This window comes from Lissotriton helveticus, chromosome 8 (genome assembly GCF_964261635.1).
Source record: "Lissotriton helveticus chromosome 8, aLisHel1.1, whole genome shotgun sequence".
NCBI classification, from domain to species: Eukaryota; Metazoa; Chordata; class Amphibia; order Caudata; family Salamandridae; genus Lissotriton; species Lissotriton helveticus.
Genome location: NC_136069.1, coordinates 1,539,957,790 through 1,539,975,022, shown reverse-complemented (window position 1 = coordinate 1,539,975,022; position 17,233 = coordinate 1,539,957,790). Strand labels below are relative to the sequence as shown.

At 43.0% G+C, this 17,233-nt stretch overlaps 22 non-coding genes across 22 annotated transcripts; all 22 read right to left on the bottom strand.

Moving 5' to 3' along the window:
- Positions 1-321: 321 nt before the first annotated feature.
- On the bottom strand, positions 322-404 carry TRNAL-AAG (transfer RNA leucine (anticodon AAG)). The gene has a single exon. It is a non-coding gene; the product is annotated as a tRNA-Leu (tRNA).
- A 189-nt stretch (positions 405-593) lies between these two features.
- On the bottom strand, positions 594-676 carry TRNAL-CAG (transfer RNA leucine (anticodon CAG)). Its single transcript has one exon. It is a non-coding gene; the product is annotated as a tRNA-Leu (tRNA).
- Positions 677-1,308: 632 nt separating this feature from the next.
- Positions 1,309-1,391, bottom strand: TRNAL-UAG (transfer RNA leucine (anticodon UAG)). The gene has a single exon. It is a non-coding gene; the product is annotated as a tRNA-Leu (tRNA).
- A 1,026-nt stretch (positions 1,392-2,417) lies between these two features.
- Positions 2,418-2,500, bottom strand: TRNAL-AAG (transfer RNA leucine (anticodon AAG)). The gene has a single exon. It is a non-coding gene; the product is annotated as a tRNA-Leu (tRNA).
- Positions 2,501-2,689: 189 nt separating this feature from the next.
- Positions 2,690-2,772, bottom strand: TRNAL-CAG (transfer RNA leucine (anticodon CAG)). The gene has a single exon. It is a non-coding gene; the product is annotated as a tRNA-Leu (tRNA).
- Positions 2,773-3,403: 631 nt separating this feature from the next.
- On the bottom strand, positions 3,404-3,486 carry TRNAL-UAG (transfer RNA leucine (anticodon UAG)). Its single transcript has one exon. It is a non-coding gene; the product is annotated as a tRNA-Leu (tRNA).
- A 1,025-nt stretch (positions 3,487-4,511) lies between these two features.
- Positions 4,512-4,594, bottom strand: TRNAL-AAG (transfer RNA leucine (anticodon AAG)). The gene has a single exon. It is a non-coding gene; the product is annotated as a tRNA-Leu (tRNA).
- Positions 4,595-4,783: 189 nt separating this feature from the next.
- Positions 4,784-4,866, bottom strand: TRNAL-CAG (transfer RNA leucine (anticodon CAG)). The gene has a single exon. It is a non-coding gene; the product is annotated as a tRNA-Leu (tRNA).
- Positions 4,867-5,498: 632 nt separating this feature from the next.
- Positions 5,499-5,581, bottom strand: TRNAL-UAG (transfer RNA leucine (anticodon UAG)). The gene has a single exon. It is a non-coding gene; the product is annotated as a tRNA-Leu (tRNA).
- Positions 5,582-6,607: 1,026 nt separating this feature from the next.
- Positions 6,608-6,690, bottom strand: TRNAL-AAG (transfer RNA leucine (anticodon AAG)). The gene has a single exon. It is a non-coding gene; the product is annotated as a tRNA-Leu (tRNA).
- Positions 6,691-6,879: 189 nt separating this feature from the next.
- TRNAL-AAG (transfer RNA leucine (anticodon AAG)) lies at positions 6,880-6,962 on the bottom strand. Its single transcript has one exon. It is a non-coding gene; the product is annotated as a tRNA-Leu (tRNA).
- A 2,012-nt stretch (positions 6,963-8,974) lies between these two features.
- Positions 8,975-9,057, bottom strand: TRNAL-CAG (transfer RNA leucine (anticodon CAG)). Its single transcript has one exon. It is a non-coding gene; the product is annotated as a tRNA-Leu (tRNA).
- Positions 9,058-9,689: 632 nt separating this feature from the next.
- TRNAL-UAG (transfer RNA leucine (anticodon UAG)) lies at positions 9,690-9,772 on the bottom strand. Its single transcript has one exon. It is a non-coding gene; the product is annotated as a tRNA-Leu (tRNA).
- Positions 9,773-10,798: 1,026 nt separating this feature from the next.
- Positions 10,799-10,881, bottom strand: TRNAL-AAG (transfer RNA leucine (anticodon AAG)). The gene has a single exon. It is a non-coding gene; the product is annotated as a tRNA-Leu (tRNA).
- A 189-nt stretch (positions 10,882-11,070) lies between these two features.
- Positions 11,071-11,153, bottom strand: TRNAL-CAG (transfer RNA leucine (anticodon CAG)). The gene has a single exon. It is a non-coding gene; the product is annotated as a tRNA-Leu (tRNA).
- A 632-nt stretch (positions 11,154-11,785) lies between these two features.
- Positions 11,786-11,868, bottom strand: TRNAL-UAG (transfer RNA leucine (anticodon UAG)). Its single transcript has one exon. It is a non-coding gene; the product is annotated as a tRNA-Leu (tRNA).
- Positions 11,869-12,894: 1,026 nt separating this feature from the next.
- Positions 12,895-12,977, bottom strand: TRNAL-AAG (transfer RNA leucine (anticodon AAG)). Its single transcript has one exon. It is a non-coding gene; the product is annotated as a tRNA-Leu (tRNA).
- Positions 12,978-13,166: 189 nt separating this feature from the next.
- TRNAL-CAG (transfer RNA leucine (anticodon CAG)) lies at positions 13,167-13,249 on the bottom strand. The gene has a single exon. It is a non-coding gene; the product is annotated as a tRNA-Leu (tRNA).
- Positions 13,250-13,881: 632 nt separating this feature from the next.
- On the bottom strand, positions 13,882-13,964 carry TRNAL-UAG (transfer RNA leucine (anticodon UAG)). The gene has a single exon. It is a non-coding gene; the product is annotated as a tRNA-Leu (tRNA).
- A 1,026-nt stretch (positions 13,965-14,990) lies between these two features.
- TRNAL-AAG (transfer RNA leucine (anticodon AAG)) lies at positions 14,991-15,073 on the bottom strand. The gene has a single exon. It is a non-coding gene; the product is annotated as a tRNA-Leu (tRNA).
- A 189-nt stretch (positions 15,074-15,262) lies between these two features.
- TRNAL-CAG (transfer RNA leucine (anticodon CAG)) lies at positions 15,263-15,345 on the bottom strand. Its single transcript has one exon. It is a non-coding gene; the product is annotated as a tRNA-Leu (tRNA).
- Positions 15,346-15,977: 632 nt separating this feature from the next.
- TRNAI-UAU (transfer RNA isoleucine (anticodon UAU)) lies at positions 15,978-16,060 on the bottom strand. Its single transcript has one exon. It is a non-coding gene; the product is annotated as a tRNA-Ile (tRNA).
- Positions 16,061-17,233: the final 1,173 nt, after the last annotated feature.

Below are 17,233 nucleotides of genomic sequence, written 5' to 3'. Positions count from 1 at the left end.
ATTTCATAGTGGAAACATCTCTTTAATGGATCATTAGAAAATGAGGTTACATAAAATTAAAAATCTACTTATTGGAAACCAAAAATATCACAAGACTGAATGTAAGCCATTTCTTCAATAAAAGGGATTTTTTAGGCACCCCCCAAAAAACACATAAAACACCACTAGTGCTAGAAGAATATTATACGAGCTTGAAGACAGAATTGGGCAAATTCATTTGCAGTTGAAACTGAAGTTTGGTACTTATTCAGATATTATATGCACTGCCAATTTTTAGCTGAGATTCTGAAGGAACGCAGTGACAAAATGGACTTAAAGTTTTGTCAGAAGTGGGATTTGAACCCACGCCTCCAGGAGAGACTGCGGCCTTAACGCAGCGCCTTAGACCACTCGGCCATCCTGACCACATGTTGCTTGTCCATCTACATAGTGAGAAAGATAGTGTGAACAAAAAAAACACACATCTTAGGCCATAAGTGGCTATAGCAAGAAAAAAACACACTGCACTTTTCCAAAAAGACAACCATATAAGCCCATGTGAGGGAAATGATCTGATTTTCTCCCTCAAGAAAAAAGAAGATTAAACACAGGTTTGTCAGAAGTGGGATTTGAACCCACGCCTCCAGAAGAGACTGCGACCTGAACGCAGCGCCTTAGACCACTCGGCCATCCTGACTTGCATTTGCAGCACCTTCCACAAGCTAGACAGCCATGCAAGTTTGGTACCGAAAAGGCATGCCCTCAATTTATTTATCCCATTATAAGCATTTCCAACAGATCTTTGAACAATCCATACAGAGCAGTACCTATGAAGAACTCTTTAGACCTTTAAAGCGTACAAAGAGAAAGTGCTATTCACCAGCCACTTGAACGGCCCAAAGCTGCTTTGAAATTGAGTCAACAGCCACATCTTGGCTGACTAAAGCAAATTCAACAAGGGAGTTCAATGTCACAACATAGGGTGGAATACGCAAATCTAAGCAGCCCCTGATCACAGCCCTGAGGACATTGCTGTAAGTGTGCTGGAGTACAGCTGTCTACCAGGTGCTTGGCATTCTTCCAAATTTGCATGGCCTGTCTGGCCAGGGAATACAAGAGCATGACTCTTCTAGATGAGCTCTTACATGGGTCCTAAGCTCATTTGGTAAGGATTGCACTTTATCAGCAAGACTTTGTACAACAGAAATATATGAGAAACCCAAGCTCTCTTGACTAGACGAGGACGGAATAACGTCCCAGGTGAAGACGAACAGATGCAACTTCCATCAGATGTTATCCTGATGAAGAAGATTATATCTCCAAAAGTCATGTCAGAAGTGGGATTCGAACCCACGCCTCCAGAGGAGACTGCGGCCTAAACACAGCGCCTTAGACCACTCTGCCATCCTGACAGTGGAGAGTCCTAAGAAATGTATAAAAGTCACTCAGAAATTTCTGCGTCCATGCAAGCTTGAAATAATTTCAACCTTCAAACACAAGGTGCAACTTTTTGCACAGGACAATAAACACAGAAGATCACATATGAAAGCATTTCATTTCACAGGTGTACTGTTTTTATGCTTTTAGAATAACTTATACCTCTCACCAGCTATTTAGGGTTCTGTATCCTACTCACAAAATTACCTTGCCTGCGACCTCTCTCTTTATACACAAACAACTACTGCTCAGGAAGTAGGAAGGCAGAAGGTGGGGCAGTTTATGCAAATTTATGCTGTCAATGTGCCTTGCAGATTCATGCAGAATTTCTAGTTCCTTGCTGGAAACAAGAGAGCAGGCCTTGTTTCAGATCAACTGTCCATAGCAAGGAACGTCTGAGCACATCCATTCTTTTGCTCTCTAGCCCCTGGCTTGGGACTCACCCTCACTGGCTGAGGAGTGAAGTTCTGCATACCAACGTTGAATAGAAGGTATGTTTGTGATTGGTTTGAGATGGGTGGGAGGTCAAGAGCAGGGAAAAGCAAGTCACCTTCCCTTCTAGTCTCCTCTTCTATGCCTACCTGCCGTTCACTCACTCTGTCTTTGTTTCATTCTCTCCTTCCTCAACACCCCATCTCACTCACTGGCTCTATCATTTGTGCTCTTTCCCCTTGCTCTTCATTTCATAGTGGAAACATCTCTTGAATGGATCATTAGAAAATAAGGTTACATAAAATTAAAAATCTACTTATTGGAAACCAAAAATATCACAAGACTGAATGTAAGCCATTTCTTCAATAAAAGGGATTTTTTAGGCACCCCCCAAAAAACACATAAAACACCACTAGTGCTAGAAGAGTATTATACGAGCTTGAAGACAGAATTGGGCAAATTCATTTGCAGTAGAAACTGAAGTTTGGTACTTATTCAGATATTATATGCACTGCCAATTTTTAGCTGAGATTCTGAAGGAACGCAGAGACAAAATGGACTTAAAGTTTTGTCAGAAGTGGGATTCGAACCCACGCCTCCAGGAGAGACTGCGGCCTTAACGCAGCGCCTTAGACCACTCGGCCATCCTGACCACATGTTGCTTGTTCATCTACATAGTGAGAAAGATAGTGTGAACAAAAAAAACACACATCTTAGGCCATGAGTGGCTATAGCAAGAAAAAAATTCACTGCACTTTTCCAAAAAGACAACCATATAAGCCCATGTGAGGGAAATGATCTGATTTTCTCCCTCAAGAAAAAAGAAGATTAAACACAGGTTTGTCAGAAGTGGGATTTGAACCCACGCCTCCAGAAGAGACTGCGACCTGAACGCAGCGCCTTAGACCACTCGGCCATCCTGACTTGCATTTGCAGCACCTTCCACAAGCCAGACAGCCATGCAAGTGGGGTACCGAAAAGGCATGCCCTCAATTTATTTATCCCATTATAAGCATTTCCAACAGATCTTTGAACAATCCATACAGAGCAGTACCTATGAAGAACTCTTTAGACCTTTAATGAGTACAAAGAGAAAGTGCTATTCACCAGCCACTTGAACGGCCCAAAGCTGCTTTGAAATTGAGTCAATAGCCACATCTTGGCTGACTAAAGCAAATTCAACAAGGGATCTCAATGTCACAACATAGGGTGGAATTCGCAAATCTATCAGCCCCTGATCACTGCCCTGAGGAAATTGCTGTAAGTGTGCTGGAGTCCAGCTGTCTACCAGGTGCTTGGCTTTCTTCCAAATTTGCATGGCCTGTCTGGCCAGGGAATACAAGAGCATGACTCTTCTAGATGAGCTCTTACATGGGTCCTAAGCTCATTTGGTAAGGATTGCACTTTATCAGCAAGACTTTGTACAACAGAAATATATGAGAAACCCAAGCTCTCTTGACTAGACGAGGACGGAATAACGTCCCAGGTGAAGACGAACAGATGCAACTTCCATCAGATGTTATCCTGATGAAGAAGATTATATCTCCAAAAGTCATGTCAGAAGTGGGATTCGAACCCACGCCTCCAGAGGAGACTTCGGCCTAAACACAGCGCCTCAGACCACTCGGCCATCCTGACTGTGGAGAGTCCTAAGAAATGTATAAAAGTCACTCAGAAATTTCTGCGTCCATGCAAGCTTGAAATAATTTCAACCTTCAAACACAAGGTGCAACTTTTTGCACAGGACAATAAACACAGAAGATCACATATGAAAGCATTTCATTTCACAGGTGTACTGTTTTTATGCTTTTAGAATAACTTATACCTCTCACCAGCTATTTAGGGTTCTGTATCCTACTCACAAAATTACCTTGCCTGCGACCTCTCTCTTTATACACAAACAACTACTGCTCAGGAAGTAGGAAGGCAGAAGGTGGGCAGTTTATGCAAATTTATGCTGTCAATGTGCCTTGCAGATTCATGCAGAATTTCTAGTTCCTTGCTGGAAACAAGATAGCAGGCCTTGTTTCAGATCAACTGTCCCTAGCAAGGAACGTCTGAGCACATCCATTCTTTTGCTCTCTAGCCCCTGGCTTGGGACTCACCCTCACTGGCTGAGGAGTGAAGTTCTGCATACCAACGTTGAATAGAAGGTATGTTTGTGATTGGTTTGAGATGGGTGGGAGGTCAAGAGCAGGGAAAAGCAAGTCACCTTCCCTTCTAGTCTCCTCTTCTATGCCTACCTGCCGTTCACTCACTCTGTCTTTGTTTCATTCTCTCCTTCCTCAACACCCCATCTCACTCACTGGCTCTATCATTTGTGCTCTTTCCCCTTGCTCTTCATTTCATAGTGGAAACATCTCTTGAATGGATCATTAGAAAATAAGGTTACATAAAATTAAAAATCTACTTATTGGAAACCAAAAATATCACAAGACTGAATGTAAGCCATTTCTTCAATAAAAGGGATTTTTTAGGCACCCCCCAAAAAACACATAAAACACCACTAGTGCTAGAAGAATATTATACGAGCTTGAAGACAGAATTGGGCAAATTCATTTGCAGTTGAAACTGAAGTTTGGTACTTATTCAGATATTATATGCACTGCCAATTTTTAGCTGAGATTCTGAAGGAACGCAGAGACAAAATGGACTTAAAGTTTTGTCAGAAGTGGGATTCGAACCCACGCCTCCAGGAGAGACTGCGGCCTTAACGCAGCGCCTTAGACCACTCGGCCATCCTGACCACATGTTGCTTGTTCATCTACATAGTGAGAAAGATAGTGTGAACAAAAAAAACACACATCTTAGGCCATGAGTGGCTATAGCAAGAAAAAAATTCACTGCACTTTTCCAAAAAGACAACCATATAAGCCCATGTGAGGGAAATGATCTGATTTTCTCCCTCAAGAAAAAAGAAGATTAAACACAGGTTTGTCAGAAGTGGGATTTGAACCCACGCCTCCAGAAGAGACTGCGACCTGAACGCAGCGCCTTAGACCACTCGGCCATCCTGACTTGCATTTGCAGCACCTTCCACAAGCCAGACAGCCATGCAAGTGGGGTACTGAAAAGGCATGCCCTCAATTTATTTATCCCATTATAAGCATTTCCAACAGATCTTTGAACAATCCATACAGAGCAGTACCTATGAAGAACTCTTTAGACCTTTAATGAGTACAAAGAGAAAGTGCTATTCACCAGCCACTTGAACGGCCCAAAGCTGCTTTGAAATTGAGTCAATAGCCACATCTTGGCTGACTAAAGCAAATTCAACAAGGGATCTCAATGTCACAACATAGGGTGGAATTTGCATATCTAAGCAGCCCCTGATCACTGCCCTGAGGAAATTGCTGTAAGTGTACTGGAGTCCAGCTGTCTACCAGGTGCTTGGCATTCTTCCAAATTTGTATGGCCTGTCTGGCCAGGGAATACAAGAGAATGACTCTTCTAGATGAGCTCTTACATGGGTCATAAGCTCATTTGGTAAGGATTGCACTTTATCAGCAAGACTTTGTACAACAGAAATATATGAGAAACCCAAGCTCTCTTGACTAGACGAGGACAGAATAACTTCCCAGGTGAAGACGAACAGAAGCAACTTCCATCAGATGTTATCCTGATGAAGAAGATTATATCTCCAAAAGTCATTTCAGAAGTGGGATTTGAACCCACGCCTCCATAGGAGACTGCGACCTAAACACAGCGCCTTAGACCACTCGGCCATCCTGACAGTGAAGAGTCCTAAGAAATGTATAAAAGTCACTCAGAAATGTCTGCGTCCATGCAAGCTTGAAATAATTTCAACCTTCAAACACAAGGTGCAACTTTTTGCACAGGACAATAAACACAGAAGATCACATATGAAAGCATTTCATTTCACAGGTGTACTGTTTTTATGCTTTTAGAATAACTTATACCTCTCACCAGCTATTTAGGGTTCTGTATCCTACTCACAAAATTATCTTGCCTGCGACCTTTCTCTCTATACACAAACAACTACTGCTCAGGAAGTAGGAAGGCAGAAGGTGGGGCAGTTTATGCAAATTTATGCTGTCAATGTGCCTTGCACATTCATGCAGAATTTCTAGATCCTTGCTGGAAACAAGAGAGCACGCCTTGTTTCAGATCAACTGTCCCTAGCAAGGAACGTCTGAGCACATCCATTCTTTTGCTCTCTAGCCCCTGGCTTGGGTCTCACCCCCACTGGCTGAGGAGTGAAGTTCTGCATACCAATGTTGCATAGAAGGTATGTTTGTGATTGGTTTGAGATGGGTGGGAGTTCAAGAGCAGGGAAAAGCAAGTCACTTTCACTTCTAGTCTCCTCTTCTATGCCTACCTGCCGTTCACTCACTCTGTCTTTGTTTCATTCTCTCCTTCCTCAACACCCCATCTCACTCACTCGCTCTATCATTTGTGCTCTTTCCCCTTGCTCTTCATTTCATAGTGGAAACATCTCTTGAATGGATCATTAGAAAATGAGGTTACATAAAATTAAAAATCTACTTATTGGAAACCAAAAATATCACAAGACTGAATGTAAGCCATTTCTTCAATAAAAGGGATTTTTTAGGCACCCCCAAAAAAACACATAAAACACCACTAGTGCTAGAAGAATATTATACGAGCTTGAAGACAGAATTGGGCAAATTCATTTGCAGTTGAAACTGAAGTTTGGTACTTATTCAGATATTATATGCACTGCCAATTTTTAGCTGAGATTCTGAAGGAACGCAGAGACAAAATGGACTTAAAGTTTTGTCAGAAGTGGGATTCGAACCCACGCCTCCAGGAGAGACTGCGGCCTTAACGCAGCGCCTTAGACCACTCGGCCATCCTGACCACATGTTGCTTGTCCATCTACATAGTGAGAAAGATAGCGTGAACAAAAAAAACACACATCTTAGGCCATAAGTGGCTATAGCAAGAAAAAAACTCACTGCACTTTTCCAAAAAGACAACCATATAAGCCCATGTGAGGGAAATGATCTGATTTTCTCCCTCAAGAAAAAAGAAGATTAAACACAGGTTTGTCAGAAGTGGGATTTGAACCCACACCTCCAGAAGAGACAGCAACCTTAGAGCAGCGCCTTAGACCACTCGGCCATCCTGACTTGCATTTGCAGCACCTTCCACAAGCCAGACAGCCATGCAAGTTTGGTACCGAAAAGGCATGCCCTCAATTTATTTATCCCATTATAAGCATTTCCAACAGATCTTTGAACAATCCATACAGAGCAGTACCTATGAAGAACTCTTTAGACCTTTAAAGCGTACAAAGAGAAAGTGCTATTCACCAGCCACTTGAACGGCCCAAAGCTGCTTTGAAATTGAGTCAACAGCCACATCTTCGCTGACTAAAGCAAATTCAACAAGGGAGCTCAATGTCACAACATAGGGTGGAATACGCAAATCTAAGCAGCCCCTGATCACAGCCCTGAGGACATTGCTGTAAGTGTGCTGGAGTACAGCTGTCTACCAGGTGCTTGGCATTCTTCCAAATTTGCATGGCCTGTCTGGCCAGGGAATACAAGAGCATGACTCTTCTAGATGAGCTCTTACATGGGTCATAAGCTCATTTGGTAAGGATTGCACTTTATCAGCAAGACTTTGTACAACAGAAATATATGAGAAACCCAAGCTCTCTTGACTAGACGAGGACGGAATAACGTCCCAGGTGAAGACGAACAGATGCAACTTCCATCAGATATTATCCTGATGAAGAAGATTATATCTCCAAAAGTCATTTCAGAAGTGGGATTCGAACCCACGCCTCCAGAGGAGACTGCAGCCTAGACACAGCGCCTTAGACCACTCGGCCATCCTGACAGTGAAGAGTCCTAAGAAATGTATAAAAGTGACTCAGAAATTTCTGCGTCCATGCAAGCTTGAAATAATTTCAACCTTCAAACACAAGGTGCAACTTTTTGCACAGGACAATAAACACAGAAGATCACATATGAAAGCATTTCATTTCACAGGTGTACTGTTTTTATGCTTTTAGAATAACTTATACCTCTCACCAGCTATTTAGGGTTCTGTATCCTACTCACAAAATTATCTTGCCTGCGACCTCTCTCTTTATACACAAACAACTACTGCTCAGGAAGTAGGAAGGCAGAAGATGGGGCAGTTTATGCAAATTTATGCTGTCAATGTGCCTTGCAGATTCATGCAGAATTTCTAGATCCTTGTTGGAAACAAGAGAGCAGGCCTTGTTTCAGATCAACTGTCCCTAGCAAGGAACGTCTGAGCACATCCATTCTTTTGCTCTCTAGCCCCTGGCTTGGGACTCACCCTCACTGGCTGAGGAGTGAAGTTCTGCATACCAACGTTGCATAGAAGGTATGTTTGTGATTGGTTTGAGATGGGTGGGAGGTCAAGAGCAGGGAAAAGCAAGTCACCTTCACTTCTAGTCTCCTCTTCTATGCCTACCTGCCGTTCACTCACTCTGTCTTTGTTTCATTCTCTCCTTCCTCAACACCCCATCTCACTCACTGGCTCTATCATTTGTGCTCTTTCCCCTTGCTCTTCATTTCATAGTGGAAACATCTCTTGAATGGATCATTAGAAAATGAGGTTACATAAAATTAAAAATCTACTTATTGGAAACCAAAAATATCACAAGACTGAATGTAAGCCATTTCTTCAATAAAAGGGATTTTTTAGGCACCCCCCAAAAAACACATAAAACACCACTAGTGCTAGAAGAATATTATACAAGCTTGAAGACAGAATTGGGCAAATTCATTTGCAGTTGAAACTGAAGTTTGGTACTTATTCAGATATTATATGCACTGCCAATTTTTAGCTGAGATTCTGAAGGAACACAGAGATAAAATGGACTTAAAGTTTTGTCAGAAGTGGGATTCGAACCCATGCCTCCAGGAGAGACTCAGCCTTAACGCAGCGCCTTAGACCACTCGGCCATCCTGACCACATGTTGCTTGTTAATCTACATAGTGAGAAAGATAGTGTGAACAAAAAAAACACACATCTTAGGCCATGAGTGGCTATAGCAAGAAAAAAACTCACTGCACCTTTCCAAAAAGACAACCATATAAGCCCATGTGAGGGAAATGATCTGATTTTCACCCTCAAGAAAAAAGAAGATTAAACACAGGTTTGTCAGAAGTGGGATTTGAACCCACGCCTTCAGAAGAGACTGCGACCTGAACGCAGTGCCTTAGACCACTCGGCCATCCTGACTTGCATTTGCAGCACCTTCCACAAACCAGACAGCCATGCAAGTTTGGTACCGAAAAGGCATGCCCTCAATTTATTTATCCCGTTATAAGCATTTCCAACAGATCTTTGAACAATCCATACAGAGCAGTACCTATGAAGAACTCTTTAGACCTTTAAAGCCTACAAAGAGAAAGTGCTATTCACCAGCCACTTGAACGGCCCAAAGCTGCTTTGAAATTGAGTCAACAGCCACATCTTGGCTGACTAAAGCAAATTCAACAAGGGAGCTCAATGTCACAACATAGGGTGGAATACGCAAATCTAAGCAGCCCCTGATCACAGCCCTGAGGACATTGCTGTAAGTGTGCTGGAGTACAGCTGTCTACCAGGTGCTTGGCATTCTTCCAAATTTGCATGGCCTGTCTGGCCAGGGAATACAAGAGCATGACTCTTCTAGATGAGCTCTTACATGGGTCCTAAGCTCATTTGGTAAGGATTGCACTTTATCAGCAAGACTTTGTACAACAGAAATATATGAGAAACCCAAGCTCTCTTGACTAGACGAGGACGGAATAACGTCCCAGGTGAAGACGAACAGATGCAACTTCCATCAGATGGTATCCTGATGAAGAAGATTATATCTCCAAAAGTCATGTCAGAAGTGGGATTCAAACCCACGCCTCCAGAGGAGACTGCAGTCTAAACACAGCGCCTTAGACCACTCGGCCATCCTGACAGTGGAGAGTCCTAAGAAATGTATAAAAGTCACTCAGAAATTTCTGCGTCCATGCAAGCTTGAAATAATTTCAACCTTCAAACACAAGGTGCAACTTTTTGCACAGGACAATAAACACAGAAGATCACATATGAAAGCATTTCATTTCACAGGTGTACTGTTTTTATGCTTTTAGAATAACTTATACCTCTCACCAGCTATTTAGGGTTCTGTATCCTACTCACAAAATTATCTTGCCTGCGACCTCTCTCTTTATACACAAACAACTATTGCTCAGGAAGTAGGAAGGCAGAAGGTGGGGCAGTTTATGCAAATTTATGCTGTCAATGTGCCTTGCAGATTCATGCAGAATTTCTAGATCCTTGCTGGAAACAAGAGAGCAGGCCTTGTTTCAGATCAACTGTCCCTAGCAAGGAACGTCTGAGCACATCCATTCTTTTGCTCTCTAGCCCCTGGCTTGGGACTCACCCTCACTGGCTGAGGAGTGAAGTTCTGCATACCAACGTTGCATAGAAGGTATGTTTGTGATTGGTTTGAGATGGGTGGGAGGTCAAGAACAGGGAAAAGCAAGTCACCTTCACTTCTAGTCTCCTCTTCTATGCCTACCTGCCGTTCACTCACTCTGTCTTTGTTTCATTCTCTCCTTCCTCAACACCCCATCTCACTCACTGGCTCTATCATTTGTGCTCTTTCCCCTTGCTCTTCATTTCATAAGGGAAACATCTCTTGAATGGATCATTAGAAAATGAGGTTACATAAAATTAAAAATCTACTTATTGGAAACCAAAAATATCACAAGACTGAATGTAAGCCATTTCATCAATAAAAGGGATTTTTTAGGCACCCCCCAAAAAACACATAAAACACCACTAGTGCTAGAAGAATATTATACGAGCTTGAAGACAGAATTGGGCAAATTCATTTGCAGTTGAAACTGAAGTTTGGTACTTATTCAGATATTATATGCACTGCCAATTTTTAGCTGAGATTCTGAAGGAACGCAGTGACAAAATGGACTTAAAGTTTTGTCAGAAGTGGGATTCGAACCCACGCCTCCAGGAGAGACTGCGGCCTTAACGCAGCGCTTTAGACCACTCGGCCATCCTGACCACATGTTGCTTGTCCATCTACATAGTGAGAAAGATAGTGTGAACAAAAAAAACACACATCTTAGGCCATAAGTGGCTATAGCAAGAAAAAAACTCACTGCACTTTTCCAAAAAGACAACCATATAAGCCCATGTGAGGGAAATGATCTGATTTTCTCCCTCAAGAAAAAAGAAGATTAAACACAGGTTTGTCAGAAGTGGGATTTGAACCCACACCTCCAGAAGAGACTGCGACCTGAACGCAGCGCCTTAGACCACTCGGCCATCCTGACTTGCATTTGCAGCACCTTCCACAAGCCAGACAGCCATGCAAGTTTGGTACCGAAAAGGCATGCCCTCAATTTATTTATCCCATTATAAGCATTTCCAACAGATCTTTGAACAATCCATACAGAGCAGTACCTATGAAGAACTCTTTAGACCTTTAAAGCGTACAAAGAGAAAGTGCTATTCACCAGCCACTTGAACGGCCCAAAGCTGCTTTGAAATTGAGTCAACAGCCACATCTTGGCTGACTAAAGCAAATTCAACAAGGGAGCTCAATGTCACAACATAGGGTGGAATACACAAATCTAAGGAGCCCCTGATCACAGCCCTGAGGACATTGCTGTAAGTGTGCTGGAGTACAGCTGTCTACCAGGTGCTTGGCATTCTTCCAAATTTGCATGGCCTGTCTGGCCAGGGAATACAAGAGCATGACTCTTCTAGATGAGCTCTTACATGGGTCCTAAGCTCATTTGGTAAGGATTGCACTTTATCAGCAAGACTTTGTACAACAGAAATATATGAGAAACCCAAGCTCTCTTGACTAGACGAGGACGGAATAACGTCCCAGGTTTAGACGAACAGATGCAACTTCCATCAGATGTTATCCTGATGAAGAAGATTATATCTCCAAAAGTCATGTCAGAAGTGGGATTCGAACCCACGCCTCCAGAGGAGACTGCGGCCTAAACACAGCGCCTTAGACCACTCGGCCATCCTGACAGTGGAGATTCCTAAGAAATGTATAAAAGTCACTCAGAAATTTCTGCGTCCATGCAAGCTTGAAATAATTTCAACCTTCAAACACAAGGTGCAACTTTTTGCACAGGACAATAAACACAGAAGATCACATATGAAAGCATTTCATTTCACAGGTGTACTGTTTTTATGCTTTTAGAATAACTTATACCTCTCACCAGCTATTTAGGGTTCTGTATCCTACTCACAAAATTACCTTGCCTGCGACCTCTCTCTTTATACACAAACAACTACTGCTCAGGAAGTAGGAAGGCAGAAGGTGGGGCAGTTTATGCAAATTTATGCTGTCAATGTGCCTTGCAGATTCATGCAGAATTTCTAGTTCCTTGCTGGAAACAAGAGAGCAGGCCTTGTTTCAGATCAACTGTCCCTAGCAAGGAACGTCTGAGCACATCCATTCTTTTGCTCTCTAGCCCCTGGCTTGGGACTCACCCTCACTGGCTGAGGAGTGAAGTTCTGCATACCAACGTTGAATAGAAGGTATGTTTGTGATTGGTTTGAGATGGGTGGGAGGTCAAGAGCAGGGAAAAGCAAGTCACCTTCCCTTCTAGTCTCCTCTTCTATGCCTACCTGCCGTTCACTCACTCTGTCTTTGTTTCATTCTCTCCTTCCTCAACACCCCATCTCACTCACTGGCTCTATCATTTGTGCTCTTTCCCCTTGCTCCTCATTTCATAGTGGAAACATCTCTTGAATGGATCATTAGAAAATGAGGTTACATAAAATTAAAAATCTACTTATTGGAAACCAAAAATATCACAAGACTGAATGTAAGCCATTTCTTCAATAAAAGGGATTTTTTAGGCACCCCCCAAAAAACACATAAAACACCACTAGTGCTAGAAGAATATTATACGAGCTTGAAGACAGAATTGGGCAAATTCATTTGCAGTTGAAACTGAAGTTTGGTACTTATTCAGATATTATATGCACTGCCAATTTTTAGCTGAGATTCTGAAGGAACGCAGAGACAAAATGGACTTAAAGTTTTGTCAGAAGTGGGATTCGAACCCACGCCTCCAGGAGAGACTGCGGCCTTAATGCAGTGCCTTAGACCACTCGGCCATCCTGACCACAAGTTGCTTGTTCATCTACATAGTGAGAAAGATAGTGTGAACAAAAAAAACACACATCTTAGGCCATGAGTGGCTATAGCAAGAAAAAAACTCACTGCACTTTTCCAAAAAGACAACCATATAAGCCCATGTGAGGGAAATGATCTGATTTTCTCCCTCAAGAAAAAAGAAGATTAAACACAGGTTTGTCAGAAGTGGGATTTGAACCCACGCCTCCAGAAGAGACTGCGACCTGAACGCAGCGCCTTAGACCACTCGGCCATCCTGACTTGCATTTTCAGCACCTTCCACAAGCCAGACAGCCATGCAAGTTTGGTACCGAAAAGGCATGCCCTCAATTTATTTATCCCATTATAAGCATTTCCAACAGATCTTTGAACAATCCATACAGAGCAGTACCTATGAAGAACTCTTTAGACCTTTAAAGCGTACAAAGAGAAAGTGCTATTCACCAGCCACTTGAACGGCCCAAAGCTGCTTTGAAATTGAGTCAACAGCCACATCTTGGCTGACTAAAGCAAATTCAACAAGGGAGCTCAATGTCACAACATAGGGTGGAATACGCAAATCTAAGCAGCCCCTGATCACAGCCCTGAGGACATTGCTGTAAGTGTGCTGGAGTACAGCTGTCTACCAGGTGCTTGGCATTCTTCCAAATTTGCATGGCCTGTCTGGCCAGGGAATACAAGAGCATGACTCTTCTAGATGAGCTCTTACATGGGTCCTAAGCTCATTTGGTAAGGATTGCACTTTATCAGCAAGACTTTGTACAACAGAAATATATGAGAAACCCAAGCTCTCTTGACTAGACGAGGACGGAATAACGTCCCAGGTGAAGACGAACAGATGCAACTTCCATCAGATGTTATCCTGATGAAGAAGATTATATCTCCAAAAGTCATGTCAGAAGTGGGATTCGAACCCACGCCTCCAGAGGAGACTGCGGCCTAAACACAGTGCCTTAGACCACTCGGCCATCCTGACAGTGGAGAGTCCTAAGAAATGTATAAAAGTCACTCAGAAATTTCTGCGTCCATGCAAGCTTGAAATAATTTCAACCTTCAAACACAAGGTGCAACTTTTTGCACAGGACAATAAACACAGAAGATCACATATGAAAGCATTTCATTTCACAGTTGTACTGTTTTTATGCTTTTAGAATAACTTATACCTCTCACCAGCTATTTAGGGTTCTGTATCCTACTCACAAAATTACCTTGCCTGCGACCTCTCTCTTTATACACAAACAACTACTGCTCAGGAAGTAGGAAGGCAGAAGGTGGGGCAGTTTATGCAAATTTATGCTGTCAATGTGCCTTGCAGATTCATGCAGAATTTCTAGTTCCTTGCTGGAAACAAGAGAGCAGGCCTTGTTTCAGATCAACTGTCCCTAGCAAGGAACGTCTGAGCACATCCATTCTTTTGCTCTCTAGCCCCTGGCTTGGGACTCACCCTCACTGGCTGAGGAGTGAAGTTCTGCATACCAACGTTGAATAGAAGGTATGTTTGTGATTGATTTGAGATGGGTGGGAGGTCAAGAGCAGGGAAAAGCAAGTCACCTTCCCTTCTAGTCTCCTCTTCTATGCCTACCTGCCGTTCACTCACTCTGTCTTTGTTTCATTCTCTCCTTCCTCAACACCCCATCTCACTCACTGGCTCTATCATTTGTGCTCTTTCCCCTTGCTCTTCATTTCATAGTGGAAACATCTCTTGAATGGATTATTAGAAAATGAGGTTACATAAAATTAAAAATCTACTTATTGGAAACCAAAAATATCACAAGACTGAATGTAAGCCATTTCTTCAATAAAAGGGATTTTTTAGGCACCCCCAAAAAAACACATAAAACACCACTAGTGCTAGAAGAATATTATACGAGCTTGAAGACAGAATTGGGAAAATTCATTTGCAGTTGAAACTGAAGTTTGGTACTTATTCAGATATTATATGCACTGCCAATTTTTAGCTGAGATTCTGAAGGAACGCAGAGACAAAATGGACTTAAAGTTTTGTCAGAAGTGGGATTCGAACCCACGCCTCCAGGAGAGACTGCTGCCTTAATGCAGTGCCTTAGACCACTCGGCCATCCTGACCACAAGTTGCTTGTTCATCTACATAGTGAGAAAGATAGTGTGAACAAAAAAAACACACATCTTAGGCCATGAGTGGCTATAGCAAGAAAAAAACTCACTGCACTTTTCCAAAAAGACAACCATATAAGCCCAAGTGAAGGAAATGATCTGATTTTCTCCCTCAAGAAAAAAGAAGATTAAACACAGGTTTGTCAGAAGTGGGATTTGAACCCACGCCTCCAGAAGAGACTGCGACCTGAACGCAGCGCCTTAGACCACTCGGCCATCCTGGCTTGCATTTGTAGCACCTTCCACAAGCCAGACAGCCATGCAAGTGGGGTACCGAAATGGCATGCCCTCAATTTATTTATCCCATTATAAGCATTTCCAACAGATCTTTGAACAATCCATACAGAGCAGTACCTATGAAGAACTCTTTAGACCTTTGATGAGTACAAAGAGAAAGTGCTATTCACCAGCCACTTGAACGGCCCAAAGCTGCTTTGAAATTGAGTCAATAGCCACATCTTGGCTGAATAAAGCAAATTCAACAAGGGATCTCAATGTCACAATATAGGGTGGAATTCGCAAATCTAAGCAGCCCCTGATCACTGCCCTGAGGAAATTGCTGTAAGTGTGCTGGAGTCAAGCTGTCTACCAGGTGCTTGGCATTCTTCCAAATTTGCATGGCCTGTCTGGCCAGGGAATACAAGAGCATGACTCTTCTAGATGAGCTCTTTCATGGGTCCTAAGCTCATTTGGTAAGGATTGCACTTTATCAGCAAGACTCTGTACAACAGAAATATATGAGAAACCCAAGCTCTCTTGACTAGACGAGGACGGAATAACGTCCCAGGTGAAGACGAACAGATGCAACTTCCATCAGATGTTATCCTGATGAAGAAGATTTTATCTCCAAAAGTCATGTCAGAAGTGGGATTCGAACCCACGCCTCCAGAGGAGACTGCGGCATAAACACAGCGCCTTAGACCACTCGGCCATCCTGACAGTGGAGAGTCCTAAGAAATGTATAAAAGTCACTCAGAAATTTCTGCGTCCATGCAAGCTTGAAATAATTTCAACCTTCAAACACAAGGTGCAACTTTTTGCACAGGACAATAAACACAGAAGATCACATATGAAAGCATTTCATTTCACAGGTGTACTGTTTTTATGCTTTTAGAATAACTTATACCTCTCACCAGCTATTTAGGGTTCTGTATCCTACTCACAAAATTACCTTGCCTGCGACCTCTCTCTTTATACACAAACAACTACTGCTCAGGAAGTGAAATGATGAAATGATTACGCTCTTGTATAGCGCATGACCTCGGCGCTTGCTTAGGGAACCCGTCCTGGTATTCCCCTGTGAGATACCCCGGCAGGGTGTCCACAAGGTGAAAGCCAGGCATCCCGCCGCGAGGGGCCGTAGTGGAGATTAAGCAAGCTATTGCCCAGAGTCGCAGAGTGTGACCCCGTGAGTTGAGTAGGCACCGGAACGAGAATTATCGAGTCTGTGGAATTTTTGAGCCCGAGACCCGCCGAGGAGGGGAACCGAACCCTGGTCCATGGCTGATCTCAGCTTCCAGGTCTGCCGCCTCTAACCACTGAGCCACGCTTCTCCAGTAGGAAGTAGGAAGGCAGAAGGTGGGGCAGTTTATGCAAATTTATGCTGTCAATGTGCCTTGCAGATTCATGCAGAATTTCTAGTTCCTTGCTGGAAACAAGAGAGCAGGCCTTGTTTCAGATCAACTGTCCCTAGCAAGGAACGTCTGAGCACATCCATTCTTTTGCTCTCTAGCCCCTGGCTTGGGACTCACCCTCACTGGCTGAGGAGTGAAGTTCTGCATACCAACGTTGAATAGAAGGTATGTTTGTGATTGGTTTGAGATAGGTGGGAGGTCAAGAGCAGGGAAAAGCAAGTCACCTTCCCTTCTAGTCTCCTCTTCTATGCCTACCTGCCGTTCACTCACTCTGTCTTTGTTTCATTCTCTCCTTCCTCAACACCCCATCTCACTCACTGGCTCTATCATTTGTGCTCTTTCCCCTTGCTCTTCATTTCATAGTGGAAACATCTCTTGAATGGATCATTAGAAAATAAGGTTACATAAAATTAAAAATCTACTTATTGGAAACCAAAAATATCACAAGACTGAATGTAAGCCATTTCTTCAATAAAAG